Below are 23175 nucleotides of genomic sequence, written 5' to 3' on the forward strand. Positions count from 1 at the left end.
GCAAGTAACTTTGAATAATTTCTCATTGATGTGTCTTGATAGAAGACTTCTGTCTTCATGACAAAAGCCAAGAATGAAGAAGTATGTTGATAACTTTACAGTCTTTGAAAGTTCATGGCTTCCAAAGGTCTGTGGTGAGCCAGCACTTTAAATTAAGGAGTGAGTAATCCAAACTTGAATCAAATTAGGAAACCCCAAAAATAGACTAGATGAGGATATATTAATATGAGCTGTCATGAGATGGTGTTTAGTTGCCAGGTGCAGCCACGTTATGTTGTTTCTATCTGTAGTGTGCTATTCCTTTAACATGACAAGTATTAATAGTCCCTGACTCCAGTAACATCCATTTAATAGACTTACATATTGAGCAAATGGAAACAATCAAATTAACACTGTTGTGTGGCTTTGTGCTAACAATATCTGTCCTATTATGATCTTCTGTTTTGCTATAATCACATTCACTAAAGGCACTACTCTTCTCATAACTAACCACATCCAAGGATAGAGAAACGGCTGTATTTTGCCATCTTTGATTCAAAATGATGTATAGAACATTACTTTTATGTTAACTATTAAATTACTTGAATCATCATAGCTTGATAGAAAAGGTGGTTATCTGAAGGAGTAAGAAACCATGAAAATTATATGATCAGTTTTAATGCCCTACCCCTTCATATTTAAAGTATTTCCATTAGGGAATTGTATTTTTCATCTGAAGTAGTACAGAACATGCACACTAGCTGTCATGATGAACATTGCTCTACTGGACAAGGTCAGATTTGTCCTACTCTATGTCACGGACTGGGTGATATGGTTAAAATATATCTGTCTGAGCTCCTGACAATGAAGGGAAAATCTGCTTTTGGTTTTGCAGAATGGCTATGATTCATCACTGCTGTGAAAATCCAAGCAGCCATGAAGAAGATCTTAAAGTCTTTAGATGATAAGCATATTTTTATTACAGTATTATGCATGCTTTTCTACGCTGTCATTTCAAAACTTTTGTGCGATAGATCTTCTATATTCAGTGCAGGAATTTTGAAAAGTATTAGGTCATATAAAGTGATGATTTATATGAATTAATCATTTTCAAATGCAAAAGAATTTTTCCAGTGTCTCTGCACTAGTTTGATGAACAATTTGGAAACCATTAGAAATGTTTTTTTGACATATTGATCTGGATTATGAGTCAATTTTTTAGTGTCTCTTCAGCATTTTATTAATGGATTTGCATTCTTTACATGAACAAAATCATAGAATCATAGAATCATTTAGTTTGGAAAAGACCTTGACGATCATCGGGCCCAACTGTTAACTGCGAAGTCCATGACCAAATCATGTCCCTAAGCACCACATCTACACAGCTTTTAAATGCCTCCAGGGATGATGACTCAAACAACTCCCTGGGCAGACTGTTCTGGTGCTTGAGAACCCCTTCAATGAAGAACTTTTTCCTAATATCGAATCTAAACCTCCTGTGGCACAACTTGAGGACATTGCCTGTCGTGCTATCGCTAGTTACGTGGGAGAAGAGACCGACACCTGCCTCACTACAACCTCCTTTCAGGTAGTGGTAGAGAGCACTAAGGTCCCCCCTCAGCCTCCTCTTTCCTCTCCCATAGCCGCTTCTCACAGGACTTGTTCTCTAGACCCCTCACCAGCCTTGTTGCCCTTCTCTGGACATGCTCCAGACCTCAATGTTCTTCTTGTAGTGAGGGACCCAAAACTGAACACAGTACTCGAGGTGCGGCCTCACCAGTGCTGAGTACAGGGGCACGATCACCTCCCTACTCCTGCTGGCCACACTATTCCTGATACAAGCGTATGGATGTATTAATCTTCTTAATGACTGTGTTAGAATTAATTAATGTTTTTTAAATGCTATTGCAAGTCAAAAATTCCCAAGTTTATAAGCCAACAAAGACAAACTAAGTGTCTCTCTCATTAGAATCTTCCTTTGCTCCTTACTACGTTTTCTGGATGTGGAAAACTGTAATTGAAATCAGCTCAGGGCTGATTTTTAGAAAAAATTTCTTACACACATCCATATGATCTCAACATTGCAGTGAAATTCTGTGAATTGACTGAGAGGCAAAATAACCCCTCACTGCTAGCCTAGTGCATAGTGACAGCTATGTGGCAATGAAGTCTGAGTTTCAAGAGTCTTGTTCAGCTTGGCTCAGTATATACAGAGTTTATTTGTGCTTACCCTCTTTTGCTTGCCTGTCACTGTCCTCCTTACCTGCCTTCTCTGCAAGTCTCAACATGGTGGCTGGGTATGTACAACTAGTGTTTTGCATAGCTTTCATGTGTGGACTACTCTGGTTCTTTAATCTAAATCTGAAGACACACCTCCTTTGCTTGTAAAATGCATTTCTCTCTCATGCGGATTTCTGCAATCACACCACACTGCCAGGGAGTTTGGTTGTTGATATTTAGTTCAAAGATGACTTGGATGACAAAGATGAAGGATAGGAGGAAACTGGAATTCGAGTTAGGGGATTTGTAGAAAACGTCTTTGAAATGTTAATACTGTTTGATTTGGGACAGAGCCTGAGATTGGTGTTGGCTGCCCTAGACCTTGTTACATCTTAGTATCTTTCTTTCAGAGCAACCTTTTCTTCTGTGTGTTCCATTTGAACTACTGGGCCTGTTTTAGTGAGTGAAGCGCTGTGGTCGTTCCCGCAGCCACAGAGCTGCCTGGCAGACAGACTTCCAGGGGCTTCAGAGTGGCGCATGGGCACTGGTGGGAAGCGGATCTTGGCGTGGACCATGTGGCTCATGCTGACCTCTGCACATCTGCAGCACCTGCAGCAGCGCGGTTAAAGCTAACCTGGTCTCATTTTGCTGAGCTGTAGTTGCTAGACTGGCTTTGGTGGAGGCTTGTTCTGAAAACTCGATGAAGTTTTTCTGTGTGGAGATAGAGATTTACATGCATTAGCTTTGTGATTTGGCTCTGCTTAATGAAGGAAACTGCAGTTTCATCAATTCAGCTTTGATGCATGTGAGTCTGAGATCACAGAATCACAGAATGTTCGGGGTTGGAAGGGACCTCTGTGGGTCATCTAGTCTGTGGATAGTTAGGGCCTGGCGGTCAGAAGATGTCGCGCTGTACAGAAAGGTAGGCCCCCCCCCCCCCCCCCCCTGATAACCAGTAGCGTTTAGCCCATGGTGTAAGCAGACGGAAGTGACGCTGTAAACCTAAGCTATATAATACTGTGCTACCCATCAATAAACGCCATTTGCTGTCCACCACATTGGTGTCTGCGAGCTGATGGCCCGAGCGGCCGGGGGGTAGGTCGCCGTGCCGTTCCTGAACCAGGTCGCCACACCAACAAAGGCAACAAGTGGTGCCGAAACCCGGGAAAGACTCGCCTGGAATCGGGTGAACGGCGGCCGGAGCGGCAGGACCAGCCCGGCGGGGAGGACGCTCCCGGACCAACAAGGAGGATGGAAGCCCTTGTGAAGGTCGTATCGCAATTACATAAGCAGTGGGGAATTGATTGTAAGCCCAAAGATTTTACGCTCGCAGTTGCGAGGCTTTTGCAAATTGGGGTCATTGACCAGCCGGTGGATATTCTCCACCCTGAGGTGTGAGATAAGTGCACTAAAGCGTTAGCCGAGGAAACGATGTCCTCGGGTTGTGGGAAAAAGCTTAAGTCGTGGGAGAAAGTCGTGCAGGCCCTGCAGAAAGCTATACAAGAGCAGGAGACCTGGAAGGCGGCAAAGAACTGTTTGTTAGCTACCCCAAAATTGGGAATCGGGGCAGCTACACAGACTTCGCACCCCCCAGACGATAACGGTTCTGTTGAGCCTAAAAATCAGCAAGAGGGCGACACGTCCCCTCAACTCCCGGACCCCGATCCGCTTACGGAGGGAGAGAAACAAGCTAAATCCTTCTGGGGCGGGTTAGCCGAGGAGGCTAGGGGCGCCGCAAAAGAAACAGAGTCTGATAAAGTCTGGGCCACACCACCACCCTATGCGCCCCAAGATGGCACCGAGCACAAAGTGGAAAGGCGGGATGAAAATTCCTTTGGTGATAACAGGGAGGAAGCGCTAAAGTTATCAAGCGCACACAAAGGGGAGGCGGAGGAGAACAGGGGGGAGAGGAGCGGTAGGAGCGACCTAGAAGGGGAAAGGGGGGCGAGCGGGGGGCAGAGAGCCAACCAGAGCGTGCATTTCAAAAGGTGCGCCTGTGAGGTGGGCACCCCGCCGAGCGGAGGGCGGGGCGGGCCCGGGCGGGGGGAGGAGCAGCCCGCCCATAGGGGAGGGGGCCAGAGCTCGGCAAAAAGGTACTGGAGACCGGAAGTAACCAGTCAGTCGAGTTCCGACTCCGAATCAGACACTAGCGGGGATGAGTGGCTCGTAACTAATTTAAGTTTAGAAGAGAAGAAAACAAAGATAAATAAAGTCAAGAGCCAAAATATCCCCATCCAAATTAAAGAGAAACCGCGAGGGGGAGAAATCCCTCTCACGGACTGGAGGAGAATAAAGATTGCGTGCGCCGACTGGACCCCATCGGCCGCACTAGCGTTCCCGGTCCGGGTGACGGACAGGGGACAGAGGGTCCACACACCGATAAACCCTAAGGATATACAAGCGATTGTTAAGGCAATCGCAGATAAAGGCCTTAATTCTGCCATTGTCTCCGCCCTCATAGATGGTGTCTTCAGGGGAGACGATATGCTCCAGTTCGATATAAAACAAACTTGTAGATTGATCTTTGACGGGGCAGGGATGATCGTTTTTAAACAAGAATGGGAGGACAACTGTGCGAGGCAATTGGCCCAAGTAACTGGGGCAGACCATCCACTGCATGGCTCCAGCCTGCAGCGGTTAATGGGCACAGATCCCACAACGATTACTCCCCAGGCACAAGCCCAGGGCCTGCGGGCCCATGAAGTCATTACAACTACTCGTGCGGCCAGAGAAGCTATTCGCATAGCCTCTAGAGTCATTGCCAAACCATCGCCATGGTCCACAATTAAGCAAAGTGAAAGTGAGAGTTTCACAACATTTGTGGATCGTCTCCAAGCAGCGGTCTATTCTTCAGCCTTGCCTGCAGAGGCAAAAGGCCCAGTCGTAGCAGAATGTTTACGTCAGCAGTGTAATTCGACAACCAAAGAAATCCTGCGATCACTATCAGCGGGGTCGAGTATCGCAGACATGATTAAGCATGTCGCGAAGGAAGAGCATCTAACCCCGATCCAGGTGGCTGTTCGCACCATACTAGCCAGAATAAAACTAATGAAAACTGTGAGTTTTTGTTCACAGGACCGGATCATCGGACACCCCCATAACCCGCACACCCTGACGACAAAAGAAGATGACAAGTCAGCAAACGTTCTGTCCAAGCCTGGAAGTTCCTCACTATCAGAAGTTGTGTTACAAAATAGGAGGGGAATGGATATTCTTTTCTTGCGACAGGGAGACCTCTGCGCTGCATTAGGGGAAGAGTGCTGTTTTTATGCTGATCACACTGGAGTAGTCAGAGATACCATGGCCAAACTTAGAGAAGGTCTAGAAAAAAGAAAAAGAGACAAAGAAGCCCAACAAGGATGGTTTGAATCGTGGTTTAACCGTTCGCCATGGTTAACCACCCTGATATCCACCTTGATAGGGCCGATCGCGATGATCGTAATGACACTAATTTTTGGACCCTGTATACTGAACAAGATCGTGTCATTCGTCAAGAGTCGGCTAGAGAAAGTTAACATCATGTTCGTACAACACCAACAACTGCTTTAAAAATATACCTACCCAGTGTTATCCTCAATCGTCCCTAAAAGTTACCTCAACTTCTACCCATTTACTGTGCCTTATGTTTTCTATTCAAGTTTATAGCATATACTTTTTAACACTACTGTACAATATAGAATAAGAATAACAATAGAATTTTTAAGATTATATTTTAGCTAATTTACAAATGCATTTGTCTAAGGTACCTTATCTTTGTAATCGTAAGATTTTAATATTTACATTTTTTAAATTGTAGTTAAGGTTAAGTAAGGTTAAGTCTGGCCAGATATTAAGTTTAAGTCTTAAGGTTAAGTATTAACACTTTTATATTTTATATTAACCTATTTAGTTAAGCATAAGGAGGGGGGAAATGTGGATAGTTAGGGCCTGGCGGTCGGAAGATGTCGCGCTGTACGGAAAGGTAGGCCCCCCCCCCCTCCTCTCCTGATAACCAGTAGCGTTTAGCCCATGGTGTAAGCAGACGGAAGTGACGCTGTAAACCTAAGCTATATAATACTGTGCTACCCATCAATAAACGCCATTTGCTGTCCACCACATTGGTGTCTGCGAGCTGATGGCCCGAGCGGCCGGGGGGTAGGTCGCCGTGCCGTTCCTGAACCAGGCACACACCAACAAAGGCAACACTAGTCCAACCCCCCTGCCGAAGCAGGGTCACCTACAGCAGGCTGCACAGGACCTTGTCCAGGCGGGTCTTGAATATCTCCAGAGAAGGAGACTCCACAACCTCCCTGGGCAGCCTCTTCCAGTGCTCCGTCACCCTCAGAGGGAAGAAGTTCTTCCTCATGTTCGGATGGAACTTCCTGTTCTTCAGTTTGTGCCCATTGCCCCTTGTCCTGTGGCTGGGCACCACTGAAAAGAGCTTGGCCCCATCCTCCTGACACCCATCCTTCAGATATTTGTAAGTATATATTAGGTTCCCTCGCAGCCTTCTCTTCTTCAGGCTGAACAAGCCCAGCTCCCTCAGCCTCTCCTCGTAGGAGAGATGTTCCAGTCCCCTCACCATCCTTGTAGCCCTATAGATACTACCCATGTTGTATCTGTGAACTAACACAAGGCTTTAACCTGCTAACTTTGCTAAGCTTCCTGCTTGCTACTTGGAGGACAGAATAGTCAACATGGCATCTGACAGTCAGGGATTTGTTCAGAGACCTGTAAATGGGAAGAACAGGTTGTTTTTAATGATGCTAATTTTGTTATTTGTTATAACTTTTTAACCATCCAGTTTTGTTATTAATGGTTTCCTTGGCATTAACCATTAAGGAGGAAGTCTTTGGTAGGACCATTTTAGTGGGTGAAATTCCTTACCTGCATTATTCTGACCAGAAGAAACAGAAGACCTGTTTTGGTCTTCTGATCCTTAAACAATAGAGATGAAAATATTGCTTCCTAAAGAGCAGTATGTGTAAAACATTCCAGCAGCGTTGCTGCTGATATAAGTCATACAAATCTTGAACATTGTCAAGACCAGAAGTGTTTAACTATGGCATGGTACTCTGGGAGATGTTGGTATAGTTGTCAAAACATGTGGGGCATGCCCAACAGACATAATGACTAGCTCAGCATTGGTCAACATTGCCACTTGAATATTACTCAGATTAATGTGGTTCGGTGAGAAGTATGTGGGCAATTTGTTTCCTCTAAATTAAAGAAGTGATAACATGTTAAATTCAATGTAGTTATAGATAGGAAGTATTTAATAAGAACAAATAGCATGTATTACCGTTGCTTTTGTTGTAAAACTAGACAAAGTCTTTTGATTTAGAAACAATTAGAAATATTTCATACAGCACTGGCAGTAAAACATAGCGTATTTTTGAGTTATTAATTGATGTGTATTGTCAGCGAACTGAGCTACACTATGCTTGCTCAGATAGCCAAAGAGCAAACAGACAGTTGAACTAGCAGCTTATTTTATGGGCAGACTGCTGCCCTGAGAGTGAACACTGCTCAGAAGTCTTGGCCCGTTCTATCTTATCGAAGCAGAGTAGAGAGCTGGCAGCTGCAGCTAGTGCCACCCCACCGCCTCGTTGGGACTGCCAGCTCCTCTCCACTTGCTTTTCCTGGATCTATTTGCTACCTGTGTCTGTGTGATCCCACCTTACTTTCAGGTTAGTCCAGATAAACCTCATGACTAAGTATGAGGTGTGGTTATAGCATTAGGTCTTTTCTGTGGGCCTGCTGTTGCTTTTGATCTCAGGCTTGTGGTGCAGATACATCTGAACACCCCTGCATATAGCAACAGCTAGCCATGCTCCGGGATTTTGTGAAACCGAACATAAGCCAAAAAGAATGAAATTAATGGCAACTACTGTTCCATGCTGGAATTTTTGATGCAGTTGTTTGCTTTCTCCTTCCATCCTGCAAAGTGGTTTTCTCCAGAAATGTCTCTTCTGATTTGGGGGCAGGAGGTGTGGATACTTTAGAGCATAGACCTTTGCTCCCAAGGCCTAATGAACATAAAATTGTTTAGAATAATTAATGAAAAATTCAGGTCTTGTGAATTAGCTGCATTTATTTGAGTAGTCCTGTGCAACTGTTTACCTCATTAAAGTAAGTATGACATTATGCAGCAGATCTGTCAATGGTAGATGTAGAACAATATAAATAGTTTCTGAGAAAGGAAGTGAGAAGAAGTAAGTAATTTATCCAGTATATTTGAGTGAGTTAAAAATAAATGCATTTGTGCAGGGATTGTAATTTATTATGTATCTATTCTGTGCCTGCCACAATGAGCTCGTGCTTTTTGACAGCATAAGTTTTAAACAGCAGTTAAACACAGGTTCTTGATTATAAATGGTCTGTAAAAGCAAGTAGATTGATACAGACATTTTGCTGCTCTGGCTGTCAAGAATACTTAAGAATTACCCAGACTGTGATAATTGTTTACAAAACAAAAGCACATGTTAAGCAACTGAAGGTTTCAAAACCTTTAAAAAAGAATTTGGTGTGAAATGTGGAATAAACTAATACTTAAATGATGCTGGATGATATGAATCGCTCAAGAAGTTAAATGCTTGGGGAAAAAGATTCATCTGGGATTGCTTACATTTCTTAAAAAAATTTGGTTCTTACAGTGGGATAGGCAGTTTTTATAGTTGTGGTTTTCTCTAGATTTATTTTTTTTCTTTAAACGAGTACCACCTCAGTAGTCAATGCTTTCTGTACAGTGTGAAAGACTCGATGTCTAGTGACAACGGAAACATGCAGGTACTCTAACCGATTAGTGGAGGAAAGTCTGCCTATAGCCTGTACTGCCCGTGTTTCACTTTATTCACAGAGAGATGTGGTGATGCTAGTGCAGTTCCATACCAAATCTTGCTCAGTTTGTCCAGCCAGCAGTGAAGCAGAATGTTCCAGCCTGGAGAAAGGGTCTGAGTGCAGAGCTGGATACCAGATGCTTTCTTGATCCACCACTTTACCTTTTCTGGTATTTGGAATGACTCGTATAAGGTTCAGATAATGTAGTTTTTGCAGAAGCTTGGGTCTATACACCTTTCTCTGAGTACTCTTACGCAGTAGGAGTATGTAGAAGGAGGCTGCAGAAGTCATTTTGCAGTGGAGAGTAACTGGGCCACCCGCTACCTTCACTGTTGTCTCCAGTTGCACAGATCCTGCGGGTGAACGGCATTTTTATTTTTGCTGCCTTTTCACTAGTAACCCTCTAAAATACTTGTGGATGGTTATGGTTGATCTTAGATGTAAATACAGTCATCCTAAATCCCTGTCTTACCTTGGAGAGTTGGAACACTCAGTCGTCCTTTCCTTTGCAAGATAACCCAGGCAACGGAAGATGAGAGGGGCTGTTTCACCATCCCTGGTGCAGTCCTCTCCACTTTTCTTGACTCTAAACTCAGCATCAGACAACCATATGACAGAAACAGAGTTAGATGTAATAGGCCATTAATCAAATACGAGGCAGCGAGGTGATGCTGCTGTAGAATGGTGGCTGGGCACCCAGGGTAGGTAAGCAGGATGGTCAGGCAGTGCGTGGCTTTCTTATCTCAAAACCCTTGTGAGGCCTCAGTCGGGGTGGTGTGTAGGTTTGCGCTTGGTCGTAGGATTACTGTGATAGCTGTGACATAAAATTTGTTAACACCTCATTCCACTCAGAATGGACTCTATTTTATTGAAAAGCTTAGAGAAGTGATTATATACCAAACAATATTTGCAGCAGGTGTACTAGTGATAAAATACAGCTTTGTGGAGAAGAAGGTATTGGTGGAGGTTACTTTTAATATTGACGTATTGCCTGAAGGCCGATAGCAATGAGTACATTTCAGAAGGAAGTATTTTTCTTGTCAGGGTTGTTGGTTTTCTTTGTTTTTTTCTTTTAACCTCTGTATTCTTCATGTTCATGTCTTCTGCTTTCTCTCTTGCCTGAACAATTTTTTTTCCTCACTTTTCTCTTACTCCCTCCAGGCTTGACAGTGCTACAGTGTTGTTCCACGTATACATCTGTTGAAACGCTAGCAAGTTGATATTTATGAACACACCTAGTCACCTGTTGTGAGGGGATGAGAACTGTTAGTACTTACCAAACAGTACATTGTTGCAGTCCATAATCATATTTCAGATTATTTTTTTACTTCTGTCATCCCTGCACTAAGTCCCTACAAATGTTTTATTGGGTGTCCTTAAGGAAGATGATCATAGCTGCACTTTCTGTTAAACTATTCTGGTTTCAGTGGTATGTCTGTGACAGCACAAAATACTGGCATGGAAAGCTTTCTTTTAATATAGGTCCAGCTGTTGATTTTCAAGGGTAAATCTGTGTTCCTTTGCAACCATTGCAGAAATATATGGATGACCCTGTTACCCTCTTCAGGGTTTTTTTTACCTCATGCTTCAGTTATTTCTGAGAGTTTACATAAAAGGAGATTTTTCGTGTCTCCAGTAAAATGTAAATGTAATCATTTCTGATTGAACAGTCTTTTAAGTTGGCTTTCTTCTGAATCCCAGGCAAGTCCAGTTCTTGCAGTATAATACTGTTCTCTCTGGTGATCTGAAAAATATACAAGGTAGCTGTGAATCTTATTTCTTTTGGAGAGGAGAGAACAGCGAAAGGACACAGATCATCCATCCTTAAATCTGTGTTCCAGCAGAGGCAAGAAGCAAGTCCCTTTGTATTTCTCTTGGTGCAAGGGCAAGAGAGAGACTGCTTGTCTGAGTCACAGTCACTGAAGAAGGTGATTCCCAAGCAAAGACAGACCAAACATTTCAACGAGGCAGAGCGGGAAAATGCATGATGGACGTAGGGTGCTTTGAACAGGACTTGTAGCGCAGGCAGTAACAGGACATTGGTCCAAATAGCAGCGAGTGCGCATCTATTCCTCAAGTTACTTTCCAGCACCCTAAAGAAGCTGTTCTGTTTGTTGAAGGCAAAACCAAGTTTTGTTTTGGTGAGCAAGGTGAGATAAGAGAGTGTTTCACACCTTACATGCCCTCAGAGTACTGCCTAGAGGTCACAAGCACCCCACACCTAAGCATGACCGGCTGCGTGTGTACCTCCATGTGCAGGTGTGCACATCTGGATCGCATCGGTGCCTTGAAGTATGCTGTCTTCCACTATGCATTCTATGTGTACAGTGTTTCTGTTACACAAATAGATCATTCCATCACCTTGAAAGAGTGGTGAGTTTGTTTCCTTTCCTTGATTATCTCTGCAGCAGAAAAGTAGTAAGCCAGAACACCCCAGTTTCGTCAGTTTTACAGCATCTCAACATGTCTGCATTAGTAGTTACTGTTTTGACTGCTTTGCAGGACGTATATATTGTATTCTGACTTTTCAGACTCACAGATATGTAATGTTTCTTTCCCTAACAGCAGCATGATTATTCTCACCCTGGTAAGGTGAAACTTTGCATTTACTTGGACTCGTGCCAGGTGAGAAGCTCGTTATCACCAGCCATGCCTGCAGTGCTTCCTGGAGAGATCTTTGAATTCTTCTGGCTTCCTTGGCTGTGGACAGTACTGGCAGTCGGAGCTCCTCAGGAACTTTTGATGTCCCTAACTCCTTCATTAATCAGTTATTTTCCTCCTTATTCCATATCCATTATTCTTCCTAGTCAGTATTCTTTTAGTTTGTGATTGATGTGAAAGCTGTGGTTTAGCTGAAAACAAATGTGAGAGAGGAGGAGGGCATGACTCCAAAAACTGCTTGTGTCACAAGTGCAATGTTTAATTTGGCTTTATTTCCTTACTAATTATGTCAGAACTTTTTGTTATGTTCCATTCTTTCTTGTTATCCTAGTTTACAGCCTGAAGTATGTGACAGGATGTTTGCCTTCTCTTTATAAAGTTTTGTCTTTTTAAAAGCTGTTGTATTTGATTTTAAAAAAATCAGTATGTGTCTTCTGACTTGAAGCTGTACTCATAATTGGGAACTGGGTTAAAACTGTCAAGCTATCAAGCTGTTGATATGAAAAATGTTTGTCTCCTGGTTAGAGATAAACCAAAGTGTTTCCTTTAGCAGTATTTTAAAAAATATAAATAGCTGTGGTAAAACTTCATGAAAGCAGAAATGAGTGGTCTTTACCATATGTGTATTCTCCCTCCTCTGCCATCTTTGGAAAGCTGCATTAGGCCAAGATTTTTGGTCTTCAGAAGACAGGAAATAATATTAGTAAAAAATAATGGCCACAGGAGCGGCATACTGCCTGGGCTGTATGTTGCCTGTCCATAAACCGCTGACTTTCTAGATGGCTGGCAAAACAGCCTGTGATGTCTTCCAGGTCAGTTAATAGCAATCTCCTTCACTGTGGCTCTGCAACCTCATTTAACCTTTCAGACCCACTATTGTTGTTCTTTTATCTGGTATCATGCAAGAGATCTTATTTAGATAAGGTATGGTACATCCACTCACAGGAGTTTAGTGCTCTGTTTGAAAATACTAGTGTATTTGTTTTCTCACATTCCAGAGGGCAATACAGTCCTATGTCTTACGTTGCTCCCAGCATCTGTTTCAAATATTTTTTGAGATTGTCCTTTCTATTTTTATGATAACTTGTAACAATTAGCATTTCATGCATGGATGCTTTTATGCCAGTAAACTAAGGAATATGCCTATATAAGACTATGTCAGCTGCTGTTAAGAGCCGAAGCTTGGGGTGTGAGATGTTTTTGCAAAACTGGTGTCTGACCTTGACTTGTGATCACAGCTGAAGCGTTTAACCTCCCTGAACCTCATGACCCCTCAGCCATTCAGCACTGAGCAACGTTTTGTAGCACCAAAGCATTTTCCTGTATTCCTCCAGATTTAATATACTTATTTTTTCCTTTCACTTAAAAGGAAAGAATATTGATCAATGGTGTTTATTTAAGAACAGAATAGGCTCATCTAGATTCCTGTAGATTTACACATGTTGTAGTCAGTCCCATTTCTATGGTATTCATTGTTGTCATAGATTGGTATAAATAATGCCTTTCTTAATTTGTCTATTTTTACCTGGTAAACCTCACTGGAGCCTCTCAACAGTGAAAAGGCATTTTTCATAGTGCTCTGGATCCCATTTGTGTTGAAAGTAGAGGATAATGCTGCCAACAGAAACTGCAAATATTTTGTGGAGATGATAAGAAGAGCCTTTCTTTTCAAGATGAAGAAACTCAATGGCAGAAAACCAGCATGGAGTCTAACCACAGGAGGAGAGTCCACACTGTCTTGATATACCTGTGTCACTTCTAGCCATCACTTCTAATATTGACCTAGTCTGTTTTAGAAACGACCACAGGGAGAAAGAAGATATGTCCTGACTTTGCCTGGCTGCACCATTTCATTTTCCCTCTACCAGGGATTTTATGAAGTATTCTTCTGTAAGGGGGCAGTGATTCCATTTATATTTGTTTGGTTAAATTTCCTTTCTAGATAATTTGAAATTATAGAAGCTGCTTATGTTTACTGCAATTAAAGCTGAATCTTTTTTAACAGATTTTTTTTAACATACATACAATTTCAATAACATTGCTTTGGTCAATAAAACCTCCAAACAATTCTTTAAAATAATAGGCTCTTTTTTTATCAGTGAAACATTTTGATATTTTAATTTGAAAGCTTTTGTTTTGAAATTACTTTGAAAAGTTTTAGTAAATCCAGCATATTTCTTGTATTTAAAGGGCATTTCCAGTGTATGAAAGTGCATTTGTTTGCATACCTCTTGTTATTACCACAAGATGTCTCTGTCCTTGCATTACCTATAAACGATCACGCTATGTTGTGGTCGCATCTGTAAGAGAGGAAATTTAATCGAATCTAAAAAATGTTGTAAGAACCAATCTTCAGGTTTTAATCATCTTTTGATCAGTTTTGAGCTATAAATTAGCAGGAGGTTTATATACTTGGTGTGTTACTCCCTGAAACTATTATGTAGCTATATCTGGGAAACTTAAAAATAATCTCTCCTTAGATTTAAAATCAGAAGTTGTAGACTGGTTTTAGTCTGCACTTTTATAATGGGGATTTCTAGATCTATGGTGCAGTGACAGCCTTTTATTTAAATAAACTGAAATAAAGCATTCAGAATTAGTAAATAAGCAAAAAGATTGATGCCATTAGATACAAAAAAGTGTCTAAAAATAGCAAAAACTAATGGAACAAGGAGGAGAAAACGGATGAGGTGCATGATCAAGTTCTGAGAAACAGTTTGGAGAAAAAGTATGATTGCATTTAGTTGTCTTGCAATATGAGCTTTATCTCTGATAGATGTCTGAAAATTCGTGGCTATTTTCTGTCTTTTCTCCCTTCCCTCTCAAACCTGATGTTTCATGACATGTTCCTTCTCTGTCGGCTGTGATGCTGTAACACTGTAATTAATGGTCCCTGTGGGACCATGCTTGGAGGAGTATAATTGGTAGTGAAGCAAAAGGTATGGTAACTCCCACTGTCCACACTTAGGGAAGCCAACTTTGCATCCCTGCCTGTTTCAGACTGGCTGTTATTCCTGTTATGGACACTACAGATTTACAATTCAATAGCTTTAGTCTCAGGAGGCTCAATTTGTCAATACTGTGTAAAAATCTGGGAAGTTTAGGACATCTTCTTGTTGAAAGCTTGCTTTAAATTGATTGAAAATGCTTCTTATGCTACATAAAATAGCTTTACAGCCACTGAAGAAAAATGAAGCTAAATGTCTGACTATTCTTTTTTGAATGTCAGTGCAGTAGAAAAAAGCATGACCTTTCTACTGCCTGCTTCGGTCAGGGAAGCTACCCAAAACCGCATGAAAGAAAAGATGAAATTCCTAAAACTTAACGAGGAGCCATGCAGTGTCTTCCCACTTTACCTCTGGCTTCTTTCCAAGTGTTACATTTGACAGTCCAGTCCCAGGTTGAGAAGCGCTTCTCAACATCTGCCCTTTTAGACTGCTGTGCATTGGGGGAAGGATGTGGCACTGAACTTGAACGCTGCAGCAGTCAGTTTTCCTTTGTATAATAGGCAAGGCCTGGGATACGGTAAGTGTATCCAGACGTTTTCAGCATATGGCTTTTCCTCTCTCTGATAATCAGGCACTCAGAAAAAGAAGCGTCACCTTCTCAGAACTGGAGACTCATAACTGTATAAAACCTTTGCAAATACCACAGTATGTGTATACTCTAAATGTCAGCCATATTTTTGTGGGGAGATTGGGTTTTTGCAGGAGAGAGTGGAGAATATCAATCAGCTGTAGCCCCAGTGACCCTTTACTCCTCGAATTTAACAGCAGATGTGTGTGTAGCTTTTGATCAGTGGCAGAGTGGACTGCTTCAGGAAGGATAACCTCTCTGAACTATGGAAAGCATTTTAGGAGTCTAGAGTCTCTGTCCTTTTGCCTTTTTTATTTTGGCTTCATTGCCTTATAAATGAAACTTGATCTTCTTCCAAATATTTTTGTGTATGTCCTTATTGGCTCCTGGGGGACTTAAAAATTTACTACAATCAGTTTCTTACAAAGATTTTAAGTTTTCCCTAGTTCTTCACCTTTTGTTCAGTAGGTATTAGTCTTCTCTCTCTGTAATGTCGGCCATCTCCTGGCTTATCTTTAAAAATTGTGTCCTTGGCCAGCCTGAGCTGCTTTCTCTGCATCAGTGTTCATTCTCTACCTTATCTTGCATGTAGTGCTTGTGAATATTCTCACTCATGTAAATAGCTTCATTAAAGTTGATTTATTAATTTTATTTGGATTATGAGTATTACTCCCAGATTATATCCCCTATCAGTATAATAAGGCAAGAAAAAATCTATTTATGCTGTGCTGCCTGGCAAGATACTGTCTTCTAAAGCCCTAGCAGAGCTTTGATCTAAGCAACTGCAAGATGGCAGAACGGGGTTGAAGTTGGACTGAAGAGATCTGACCCACAGCTGCTTTTAACTCTGTCAGATTTCTCTTTTCAACTCCAGAGACCAAGCAGAGCCTGATTTATTTTATATGTTAACTTTAACAGTGGGAGAGCTGTAAGAAGTTTGCATTTTACTTTACTTCTTGACTAACACCAGATTCCTATAAGAATTCTCTTGTACTGGAACAGGGGTGTTTTCTGCTTAATACTTATCTTTATAACTTTAAAAAGAAAATTCCACGCTCATGATGTAAATTTAAACACATTTAAAAGCATATGTAAGGAACCATTAGTCTGTCAAGCTTTCTTTGAGAAGCGATGAAGATACTTGCCTTGTAGAAAAGATTCATTCACACCTCAGTTGAATCTAGAGGTGAATATTGTTAAATTGTGATCCTTTTCATTTGAACTATGTGAGTTTTATTGCCTTTCAGTATTTTGGTTGATTTGCTGATGCCGGATTCTGTCCGTCCAGAGCAGGATGTGCCAAGCAGCATCTGAGCAGTCCCAGAAGGAGTGATGTCCACATCTGCTCTCTCTTACTTCCTATCAGAGCAACCTGCAGTTGGCATGTTTGCCCCTCATTTCCAAATCTTTGCTCACTGCGTCTTGCCAGTATTGAAACCGTCACTTTTGAATCCTCATTGTGACCGTTTTTCCTCCCCCTTTAGGAGGGCAAAAAGCAAAGAAAACAATGAGAGTACAATATTCTACAGTAAAATTTTAATAAGCCTCTTTCTAGAGACAAAATCTTTGGAGTTTTTTATGCTTTAAGATTAGCAAGAACTGCAAATGAAGTGAAACACATTTAATAGCATGAAAGACTGTGTTCTTAAAAGTTTGTTTATAAGAAAGCAAAAGAGAAAGATATATTTTGTCAGGCCTGCATGTAACATCCTTGAGAAAAGGTTATATGAAAATGTCTTGAAATAAATAGCTATATTCTTATCACGTTCTTCCTCTTTTCAGGGGATCCTAAATGTTAGCATATTGAAAAATCAAAGCTGCCAACACTGACACATGGTTAATTTTGTAGATTTACAGCCTGTAAGACCTAGGGAAATTTGATCATCTCATCTGAATAATTGTCAGTGTAGACTAAAATAATTTTCTGAATTGGAAATTAAATATTAGGGGAGAAGACCTGGTCCTGAGTTAAAATTGCCAGTCAGGGAGATTCTGTTATGATTTGTAACATAGTTCTGTACTGTGATCTGACTTTAAACAGCTTCAACTTCCATCCGGTTTCTGATGTTATGTATATGTTGGTTATGCTATATGGAGATTATGTAAATTTCATTAGGTACTTATCACCTGTTACCCTTCTGTTTGAGAAGTAAAGGAGACTGAAATTCTGCAGTTTCTCATCAAGCGTGCTTTAAAAATTTATTATTTTTTCGTGGCTTTTTCAAATTCTCTTCAGTTTATCAACTTTCATCTTGAAGTGTTGACACCAAATTTTAGTGTAATTGTAGAGTGCTTGTGGATTTGTCTGTTAATCTAATAAGGAAAAACGCTTGTCCTCTTGACCTAGGAACTGAAGTTCAGCTTTTTACCTGCTGTGATTCCCAAGTCTTGTTTGGAGTTGCAGCTTCCCAGGATGATGCCCCGTTGTGTAAATATCTACTGTGTTCCATATTGCTTCAGCTTGGGCTAATATACAGCACAGACTGTAGCAGTGGTCTCTGTGGCAGCAAACAAACACTCTGCGATTTCATGCAATTGAAGATGAGGCATTCCTACATGATGATGTTTTCTTTGTGATGTTATGAGCTGTCGTTTGGTTTTTCATCTGTTTAATTTCTGTCATGGTGTTTTATAGCCGTCTAGTTTCTTAATTTGGATTTTTTGTAGTCTTATGTTAGATGTTTTACAAAGGCCTAATTATATTTCATTGACGTTACTTTGCGGTGGGTTGACCTTAGCTGGCTGCCAGATGCCCACCAAGTGACTCTGTCATTCTCCCTCCATCAACAACACAGGGGAGAAAAATACGATGAAAAGCTCATGGGTCGAGGTAAGAACAGGGAGGTCACTTACTTACTGTCACAGGCAAAATGGACTTGACTTGGGGAAATTAGTTTGATTTATTGCCAGTCTAAACCAAAATAAGATAATGAGAAATAAGGACAAATCTAAAAAAACATCTTCTTCCTGGGCTCAACTTTACTCCTGATACTTCTACCTCCTCCCCTCGAGCGGCGCAGGGGGATGGGGGTTGCGATCAGTTCACCACACGTTGTCTCTGCCACTCCTTCCTCCTCAGGGGGAGGACTCCTCACACTCTGCCCCTGCTCCAGTGTGGGGGCTCTCCCATGGGAGATAGTCCTCTATGAACTTGTCCAACATGAGTCCTTCCCACAGGCTGCAGTTCTTCATGAACTGCTCCACAGTGGGTCTGTTCCACGGGATGCAGTCCTTCAGCAACAGACTGCTCCAGCGTGGGTCCCCCATGGGGTCACAAGCCCTTCCAGCAAACCTGCTCCAGCGTGGCCTCCTCTCCTCACGGGGCCACAGGTCCTGCCAGGAGCCTGCTCCAGTGTGACCTTCCCATGTGGTTACAGCCTCCTTCCGGCATCCACATGCTCCAGCGTGGGGTCCCTTCCACGGGCTGCAGGTGGAGTTCTGCTCCACCGTGGACCTCCGGGGGCTGCAGGGGCGCAGCCTGCCTCACCATTGTCTTCACCACAGGCTGCAGGGTAAGCTCTGTTCCAGGGCCTGGAGCACCTACTTCCCCTCCTTCTGCACTGACCCTGGTGTCTGCAGGGCTGTTTCTCTCACTGTTTCACTCACTACTCTCTCTCAGCCGCTGTTGCATAGATTTTTTTTTACTGTTTCTCAAATATGTTATTGCAGAGATGCTACCGCCATCGCTGATGAGCTCACCTTTGGCTAGTGGTGGCATCTTCTCATGGAAGCCATCTCCGCAGCTCCCCCCCCCCCCCCCCAACTACAGAAACCTTGCAACATAAACCAAATACATACATATATCAGCTGTATGTGTAGTATTATAAGATAAGATGTTTGTAGTTGGATAGAATTGGTTTTGGATAAACTCAAGTTAGACTTAACGGTTCTGCCTTTTACCTCTTGATTTATGATGCCTAGGTTAGTGAATCCATTATTTTGACTTCAGTGGCATTTCTCACTTGCTGAAAGCACAATGTGCTCTCAGGCTTGTAGCAGTACAGCTGTAATCAGAACATTGGAGTCCCTGCTGTGGGAACCCCTCCCCCCGATGTCATATTTTTGAGATTTTTTCCTCCTCTCTTCTCTTGGCTTCAGAGCTCCTTGGCAGCCCATGTTTCTAAGCCATTTTACTATTGTTTATGCATCTTCAGTCACAGATGCTTTGAATCAGCACGTCATTTTTACAGCTTTCCACTTTCCATACCTTTTTATCTGAGCTCTGTGAAGGATGCTCAGACCACTTGTATCAATTTATACCAAGGGCACAGAAAACTATAATATTATAACGGGGCTAGCAGTTAATAGGATACTATTTGCATTTGTTGCACTAGTAGAACAGATTGTTCCTTAGGCTCCCTGTTAGCAGTACACTGTAAATTGCTTTAATCATTTGTTGGTTTCACTCTTGAATCCGTTTCAATTTTCTAGGTATGCTTTTTTACTACGAGCATATTTTTCTAACCTTCTCTCAGGAAATATTTAGTTGTTATATTTAGTATGCAAAATCAAAGTAGAATCTCGTCTTTAGCTGTTGTCTATTTCTTGCCATTGTTCAACCTTGTTTCTGGTAGACTTTAAGACTATTGTATGATGGCATGGGAAAACATTAGGAATATATGTTCTATACATATGTACCAATAAAAACAATATACAGTTCCAAGGAATGTTTGTGGATTTCTTCTTACTGGTGTTTCAATAGTGGCCTTAAAAAAGCTGCAAATTAGAAAAGCAATGACACAAACTTATATTCTTGTAAAACAGTTCTGAGTTTAGTTTAATGGCACAAACAGTTCCTTTCACTAATTTAACTCATCTTTGGTTGTGTTGCAATGCATAATAGGGTGCAATGTTTTGCCACTGCATTTTGCTGTAAAGGTTGTACAGGTTACGATTCCATGCTTATTAATACCAGGTCTGAGCATCACCTGACAGCACTATTAGGTTTATATCAGCCGTGAGCCCACCACTGTATGCCTGTGAGTTGTGCAAAAATGCAAGTAACACTATGATGCTTGTGGTAGAATAGGCAACATGCGCCAGAAGAAAGTACTTGTCAAAACTCTTTCAAAATGTTTTTAACAAACTTGAATAGGCTGAGATCATATTGACCGAGCACTTAATTTGGGCTTCTTAGGTCAGTGGCCTAAGTCTTTTGTGGAATAATGGCCTTATTAAAACATACCAACATGATCACAAGTGACCATCTGCTTTTAGTCTTTGGCATGGTCATAACTTGCAGAAAATCAAGCTGACATTTGTATGACAGTTATTTTTAATATAGTTAAGAATTAACTGGTTAGGTTTCTTTTGGCTTTTTAACAAGAGTATTCATCAGGTTTTTTTAAAGAGGAAGCATTGACTGGGAGGAGGCTATTTGTATCATATCACTGTCATTTTCTGGAAAAGTACGTGCTGTGTTGTGGGAGAAAGATGGTTGGAAAGCAGCAGCAGGGTGTAGGAGTTCCTACTGAGGGAAAGAAACAGGGAAAAAGGACAAAAAAGGAGACATTTGGGGGCATACTGGAATGATGACTGTGTGTTGAATAGGCAATCTAACAAAAAACTACTGTGTTGAGAAGTTGGAGGGGATTTGAGCAAATAATCTGACAGGAGTGATTAGAAAAACACCACAAAGGCTACGTGCCACAAGGTAAACTGACTGCAGTTTACAGTGTTCAGACCAAGCTGCGGAGCCTGTTAATGTCCATGCTCTTTTCCCTGTTAGAAGTGCTGGGCAGAGTAAGGAAGGACACCATACACAAAACAGCCTTTGCCTTTTATTGAGGGGTAAGATATATTGCACTTTGCAGGAGAAAAAAAGATAGAGATTGAATATGTGCATACCTTTGCTTATTGGCAGTAATTACTTGCATCATGACTGACTGTACTTTTCAGGAAGTTTGGAGGCTTCTGATCACAAAATGTAATCCACTGATGTACTGTTTTGTACTGCATTGTGCCTATGTAAGGAAAACCTGACTTAAATCTTGAATTGTTGTGAACACTTGAAAACTTGCAATATACTTCTAGTGCACAGACTTGATATCCCAAATGGTATTTCAAATTCCTAGAAGATTCTGTGTAATATTTCAGAGCTACATGGTCATTCACTCTGATATCCAAGATGGATTTGTTTGATTTTAATTTATTTGGGTTACATTGCACTGTTTTCTGTAATGGGATAATTTCATACTTCAATTTGTGAAAATGTGAAAAAGTGAAAACTTGCATCCTGTTGTTTCTGGCTTGTTAGTTCTGGTCATCTCTTGCAGATTAGCACTCTTCTCTCTGGAGAGAGTCCCTTTTCTGCGTTGGCACTTTCTTCTGTGTTCTTCACACCATTACTTCTGGCTCATGGACATCAAGGAGTTAGGAAAGTGCTTGGAAGCTGTTGCTTTATGTGACTTGACCTTCACCCTGTTCCAGAGAGGGTCTTAACTGTGGTGAGGAGAAGAAGCTTTTTAAAATCTGATTTCACAGATAGCCTGGCGGATGTGGTCAAATACTTTCCTGGCTAAGAGGAATGTGGTGATGTACTCAGGTATTAGATGCAATCCTATTCATCGGAAAAAAAAGCAAATGCAGTGGAGTGCTTCTAAACTTGTAGGAATCCAGCATCAGGAAACAGTTATTTAATAGTTCAATTTTTCTCGTAGTTCCACATCTAAGTCAACCAGTATTCAGCACCAGAACTCACTTCTTATTTCACTCAGAGTTACTCCACGTGTCTTTTCTGACATGTCTTGTGCCTTGTTCTTTTCTTACTGCGTCTCTTTCAGTGCACATGTGCACAAATGTGAAGACTGCAATCAAGTCAGTCCTCCCACTTTGGCATTTAACATCAGCGCATATAATTCAAATTCCTGAAGGACTTTCAGTGTGGCATGTGGTTTGTGTGATGGCTTTCATTGTTTCACCATCTCTAGTCAAAGGGACATTTCACTGTTCCCTTGGGCTTCAGATGAAAGGTGTTTCTGTTTACCAGTTTCAGTCTGTTTCTCCTAAGCCATAATAACATTCTTATTTTCAATACTTTGTAAAATTGAAGAATGAGAATCGAACTGTCAATGCTAATTATACAGATGTTGTGGGACTAACAAAGTAAGGAAATGTATGTGCAAGGTTTTTAAAAATGAAAAAGCAATTCTCGGGGAAAGCACTTCTGTACTCCTTTTGGCTTTTCCAAGACTCAGAGCAGTAAACCAAGGAGAAAAAATCATTCTGTTTAGTAAGAAGACTGTGAAGCTTAACTGTTAATCCAAGACTAAAACTTGATGGATTAGAATGAATGTTCTGCCAAAGTAAGAATGAAATTTAAACTGTAGAAAGAAGTTTAGTTCTCAGATGAGCTCAACCACCATATTCATTGATAAAAATTTTCTGTTAAGCTCCATATATACACTTAATATTACTGGTGCTACAAGATAGTTCTGCACAAGTCAAGTTCTAATTATAGTATATGATTCTCCTATATATGATGTAGGAAATTTTATGTATGCTAAATCAGGTTGTCTGAATAACACCTGGTATTTTACATGTTTACTGAGCAATCAAACAGCAATCATAACAGCGTATGTGAGAAATAATTTCTACTTCACCCTGGATGAGTTTGTGTAAAGTGTGTTACTTCTTTGTTCTTTTCCCCTGATAAAAGCTTATCTTAGTAATTAATTGTATGTTGGAAATATTTGTGAAAAAAATGGCCAATTGTAGGTTGCTTTGTAGTGCCTGTGGATAATGCACCCGTTACAAACTGTGCTCTGCTTAAGCAGGATTAACAGGGACAGCACACTAGCCACAGCACTTTATCCTGATTAATACAAAAATACAACCAGGATAACCTTACAAACACCAATTCCTTTATTTTTAAAAGACCAGGACGTGTGGTATGAAGAACTGTGTCTTGAGGGGCCATCA

This window comes from Opisthocomus hoazin, chromosome Z (genome assembly GCF_030867145.1).
Source record: "Opisthocomus hoazin isolate bOpiHoa1 chromosome Z, bOpiHoa1.hap1, whole genome shotgun sequence".
Classification (NCBI taxonomy): Eukaryota; Metazoa; Chordata; class Aves; order Opisthocomiformes; family Opisthocomidae; genus Opisthocomus; species Opisthocomus hoazin.